This window comes from Momordica charantia, assembly GCF_013281855.1.
Source record: "Momordica charantia cultivar OHB3-1 chromosome 3 unlocalized genomic scaffold, Mcharantia_2.0 BLBB01000003.1, whole genome shotgun sequence".
NCBI lineage: Eukaryota > Viridiplantae > Streptophyta > Magnoliopsida > Cucurbitales > Cucurbitaceae > Momordica > Momordica charantia.
Genome location: NW_028275161.1, coordinates 1,922,619 through 1,929,195, shown reverse-complemented (window position 1 = coordinate 1,929,195; position 6,577 = coordinate 1,922,619).

Here is a 6,577-nt window from a genome sequence, read left to right as displayed (position 1 = left end):
ATTTAACTAAAAAAATGATATAAACAAACTAACACTCATTTATGCAGTGAAGAAATCACTAGTTTTAATGAATCGTCTAACACTTATAAGAAGATTCATTATGAGGGACGTTCACAAGGTGAGGTGGGGACAAGGAATTCCTCGTCCTTGTTCCCATCCGCACCCTCCATTTAATTCTCCATCCCGTGAAATTTCGCAGAGATCGGGAAGGGGATTCCCTCTAGAGAATTCACAAGGATTCGGTTTCCCACAGGTAATTTTTCTCGTTTATTTTTTTTATTTTTTAAAAATTAAAAATTATAATTATATATTATAATTTCTTTAATTAATTGCTTAGTTTATGATGATAAAGCATCATTTATATGGTCTAATCATCCTTTATATATCTATAGTCTATAGTATATATAAAAGACAGGATTCAGAGAAATTTTTTTTACCGTTTTTGTCCTTCACTTTTAATACTTTTGAATATGAAGTTTGAGGTAAATTGGTCCTTTTACATATAGATTATTCAATTCATTATAATTATAATTATTTATCAAAAGATTTGATTGATCTAAATGCAGCTATAATTATTTCGTTATTAATTCAGGTGAGATTAAATGGAAATAAATGTTTAGATTAAGGCTTGCTTTATATTCCACCATTTTTCCCACGAATGGCTCCATATTGAAGGGTTTAATAGAAGTTAATACAATTTAGATTTAAAACCGTTGGAAGAAATTCAAGAGATTTTGGAAATTAAATTGACTATGGAAAAATTAGTAATAGTTGATTCAACTTCCCATGGAAGTTTGTAAACTTTCCATATTTAAAGAAGAACAATAGAGAAAATTTAGCAACGTCATTTCAAATTCAGAAATCTACGAATTTCCAAAAATGTGTGTATCATCATCATCATACTGTTTTATCAAAGAGTTGAAACCATTCAACAAAACATGGAGAATAAAAGTAAATGTTCTTCGTAAAGGAAACATTCAATCTTGTGAAGATAAGAATCTCAACATTCTGAACTTTATTTTTGTCGATGAAGAGGTTTTTTTTTCAAAGTCATTTTACGACACTTTCATATGTTAATTTTAAATTTCAAAGTCATTTGTTATTTCCTAATCATATTCTATAATTGCAGGGAACAAAGATACAGGCGGTCATGTTTAATGATGTCATCGAAAAAATAGGAAAGAGTATGGAAAAAAATAAATCATACTTCATTCAAAATGGAAATGTAAAACCAGTGAATAACAAATACGCGAATGTTAATAGTGAGATAGAACTAAGTCTATCTCCATCATCAGAGGTCGAAGAAATTTAAGAGTTTATTGGTTTACATATGTTGAAATTCAATTTTATTGAATTTTCAACTATTCCATCACTTGTGGGAAATTTAACAGGTACGTAATTTTTTTTTTTAAATAAAAATTTGTGGGTAAATTTGCTTATTTTTCTTCAACTTTATAATTTGTTTATCTTAATTCTATTCCATGAATAGATTTTACAGGAATGGTTTTTTCCGCAAGATCTAAAGTAGAAATCAAGATGAAAAATTCAAATAAAATCATGTCAAACAGAGATATTTTACTCATAGATAAGAGGTAATATAAATATTGTTAAATTAGTTTTTATTTCATTTTGTATTATTTACATTATTTTTTCCTAATATATATTTATATAATTGCTCATTTTACAGTCGTGCGACCATGAAGCTGACATTATGGGGTGATTTAGCAGAAAATGAAGGTCTAGAAGTGGAAGAAAATGTTAAAAATAATCCTACCATCATTGGAACCAATGTTAAAATTGAGATTTACGAAGGTATGCACTATTTTTAAATTTAGAAAAATGTGAATCATGAAAGGAAAAATATAAAGTTACATTTTTTGTGTTAATATTTTTAGGAGGAGTTAGTTTGTCAACAACTTTGACCAGTATTATTCTCATTGATCCAAACCTTTCGGATGCAAAGGACCTAGATGCTAGGTATGTTAATTTATAATTTATATCAAATTATGTTTTTTTATCATATTTAATTAAGCAATCACATGCAACATACCATGCAGGAGAGAAAAGCTTCTTGATTATACAAAGATGGCCAACATCAACCCTTCAAGAAGAATGCAAGAAGCTAAAGTAGTTAGTATACAAAATTTAATGGAAGGAATTGATAATGTTACATACTGTTCGCTCATAGCATGTATTATCAATGTATCTAATAAAGAAAATCCATGGTATGAAAAATGCAAAATATGCTGCCAGAGAGTGTATCCAAATGATAGTGATGTGACAGCTTATTGTAGCAATTGCAACAAAAATGTAACATTCATTAGAAAATATATGCTGAAACTTTTAGTTTCTGATGGAGAAATGGATGCACACATAACTGCTTTTGAGGCAACCGAAATGTTAATAGGATGTGACGTTTCTGAATATGCTACAGAAATTATATAGGTAAATATACATTCTAACTACAATTATATATTTGTTTATTATATTATGATATTGTTTATATATGAAAATAAATATATTCATTTGTTACTTGGATTTGCAGATGAAGAAGGAGCATTTAAAATTTATCGAAAGTTGACACTCGCTGAAGATAAAAAATACAAATTCCTCGTAAGATTAGATCAAAGAAATGAAGCAGACCGAAAAAGAGGATATTTTATTGCCCATGAGATCAATAAAGTTGAAGATGAAGCTTGCAATGTACAACATGAAAATGTTATACATATTAAGAAGAAAATTAAAGTAGAGAAATAAGCTTTTTAGAAGAGATACAATTGTTTTTAAATTATTGTTCACTGTTGTCGATTCATTATCATGATAATGTTGTTTTTCAGTTATACATTTTATTTTATCCTCTCAATTTCTTTTACCTTTTATGACAATAATTTAGTTGAAAATGATACATTACGTTAAAAAATCACTTAAAAAATAAAATGAGACATTATATGAAAAAATAACTAAAAAAATATTATTTGAAACCATGATTATTAGCGAATAGGTTTAAATCAACTCATTAATCATTTTTGTTTTAAAAAAATAATTAATTATTTTAATATTTTACTTTAAATTAATTTTGAAATAAACCTCTTGAATTTAAATAAAATTAATTCATATTAAAATGTTTAGGTAAGCACAAAATTTCACGTGAAACTAAAAGATGATAAAAGAAATTATATATTTAGAAACTAATAATACTTATAACCTTTGGAACATTCCATGTCCAACTTTCTCATATTATTCATCTTCTTTCCAAAACTAATTTAATCGTTTTATTTACTTTTCAATTATACATTTTCTTCTTTTTATTCCATCCTTGAAAATGAAAAAACCAATTTCCCACAGAAAAAATGTCAACAGAAACCTCTTTCAAATAAAATAATATATATCACCTAGAAGTATAAATAAAAAATTGGATATGAATAATGATTTGCAAATTATATATATTCTCAGGAGAAACTCGCGTGATACACTTTTGATCAAATTTGATGTTTGAATTTGAAACTTATTCGAATTGGATCCTTTATAGATTTGAATTTGGCGCTTGTATCTTTATATATAGATTTTTCTTCATTTTTGAAAAATGTAAAAATAATCTCATTACTAAAGGAATTTTAAATTGAAAGTTTCAACTATTGTATACTTTTGTAAAAACAATCAAATGCATATTCAAGCTATTGGAAATAAAGCTTAGAAGAGTTGAAGGTTCTTAAAAATAGACCTAAAATAAAATTAAAAAAATTGTTTAAGTTAAACGGTAAAAATCAAATGATAGTTTTTCTAAAAAAAAAAAAAAAACAAATGATACTTTCGTAACAGATTAAAATGAGGATATTTGCAAAATGAAAAAAAATTAAAAATAAAACTAAATGATGTTTTTTATCCCAACAAATATAAAATACAAAAAATACAAAAACTTATAAAGAAATTAAATATTATTTCGTGCGCATTCAAAATGTATAATAAAAACAAGATAGAATAATTTTTTTTTAATACAACATATGAGGTTGATAAAATAAAAAAAATAATGATGCTCATTCAATGAATAACGCTCATAAAACCGTTACAATACAAAATTATGAGTATGACATAATGAAATCATGCACGTGATTCGTACATTCTATTTCAAAAAAAAAAAAGGAAAAGATATGCACATTCAAAATTTATGATTAAAACAAAATAAAACAGAAATTTAAAATCATGCTCATTTAATGAATTACTCATAAAACTTCATGTACCGTTACACTACAAAATTATGACTTTCAATGAAGCAATATTAATAAAGCTTCGTTACACTACAAAATTATGGGTTTCAATGAAACAATATTAATACTGCCATAATAAATTGATATTTTGTCTTTTTATAATTCCTCATCTAAAACGTCTACATATTTATATATTTTTTTAAAACTATCTAAAACATCTATATTGTAAGTATAATATTAACAAAATTATTATATATTACCTTTCTTTGCCCAAACAGTTCTTTCATCAATCCTTTCTTTGCACCTGTTGATGCGTGGATTTCGGTCCTTCGGTTCTCTTCTTTGCACCTACCAAACTTGTTGATCCGGGACTAGTACCTGCAAAACCAGATGAGCTAAACCGGTGCGATACTAGTCACACGGGCTCCGATGCTTAAGTTAGCCGGAGGATAATGTGAAATGTAGCTAGTTTTAGATGCCCTTACCTCTAAGGCTGGATCGTTACTTATAGTCGCCAGGTTGTTCCAGAACATTCCATAGGTAGCTAACCCTAATTTCGTTGGCGGGCCTGGGCAAAACCGTGGATCGAAGACGAAGGGCCGCTGGAGGGCCGTGCCACGGGTCGGGACCGAGCCCCGGGTCGGGGCCGAGCCACGGGTCGGGACCGAGCCCCGGGTCGGGGCCGAGCCACGGGTCGGGACCGAGCCCCGGGTCGGGGCCGAGCCACGGGACGGGACCGAGCCCCGGGTCGGGACCAAGCCCATCGCAGCCCAGTGACTTCCTTCCGATCTTCACCTGTACCTCGACTTTCGGTTTCCATTGCATAACAGTTGCCCCCTGCTCTCAATGTGATGCTTTCGATCTAATTGGGAGTACAGCTTTTGTAGTGATCTATCTTGTCATATGGGCCCGAGTCGAATGAATTGTCGAATCATTGCGGGGCTCATGGCACCCTTGTCGCAGTGAATGATCTTATCATCACCGGACACGAGAAAGTGAAAGTGTATGTCAATTTTCCTTTTCCTTGCAAGACCCGATGCAGCCTGTCATGCAACTGTCACATCTACAGTAGACCCATGCTTTGAAATCTCGAGGTGTTGGGCGCCGAGCCGAGATGTCACAAGTGTGTTGGGTACCGTGCCAAGTAGTCACAAGGGTGTTGGGTACCGAGCCGAGTAGTCACAAGAGTGTTGGGCCTTGTGCCGAGCACCCTTTGGCCCGCTGGGTAAAGACCTCTGGACCGAGAACTGTGCTATGAGTTGAGGGCTATTTAAACCCCTCCATCCTCATCAATTCTTGCCAACCTCCCAACAAGGTATTCATTTCTCTGCCCTGTTCTTTGTCGTATTTTCTTTTTATATGGCCGGCCTTGATTTCGAGTGGACTTCCTCGGATGATGGGTCATCATCGCATCCTTCGTCAGAGTCTCAGTCTTATCGTCCATTTTGGATGGATAACTCCAGTCTTACGGCGAAGGACCTGCGCCGCTTGCGTTCGAAATACCGTATCCCAGATTCGGTTAGCCTTCGTCTTCCAAACCCGGGAGAGAGTATTGACGGTTCTTATCCCGGTGAAGTAGTATTTTATGCTGCGATGTTCCAATTTGGAGTTCGCCTACCATTGCCTCTTTCCTTCAAAAATTTTTAGCTTTTAATCAAATAGCTCCTTCCCAAATCGTCCCGAACGGGTGGTCTACTTTGATTAGCTGCTTTATTTTGTGGTCACACCTCGGGGGCGAGCAGCTTCTAACCGCCGCGGATTTTATGTCGCTTTATTATCTCAAACACAGCCCCGAGGATAACTTTCATTTTTATGTTAGTTCCCGGAACCAAATTCTGGTGATGGGTCCCTCCTCAGTGAAGCATTGGAAAAATGAATGGTTCTTTGTTGGCGATGACTGGCTGGCCCATGATGAGAGAGGGTTGTATTTTCCTGTCCCGACCGAGTGTAGGGAGTTGGGTAAGTAGCTTCCGAACTCCGCCGGGACTTTCGCAAACGTCAATTCTGATATTCCTTTTTGTTGGCAGTTTCCCGCAACTGTGAGCTCACCGCCGAGACAACCACTTTCTATCACACCATTATCCAGCTACCGGATATCGAGCGTTGGGGCCCAGATTTGGTTACGGAGCAAAACCTAGTGGATTTTGGCTTGACCCTTCCGCGTAACCCTCCAGGTCCTTGTCGAAATCCCCTCTTCACTTTGCATGAACGTCGTTTTTTACCTTTATCTTTGTTTGTAGACATGTCGAGACGGAGTGCTTCCTTGTATGAAAGAGAGCGTCGCCGGAATACCCGGGGTTTGGGGGCCAGTTCTAGTTGGGCTTCGGATATCGAGGTAACTGATTTGACCGAGGAGGGACTCCCTTCACAAC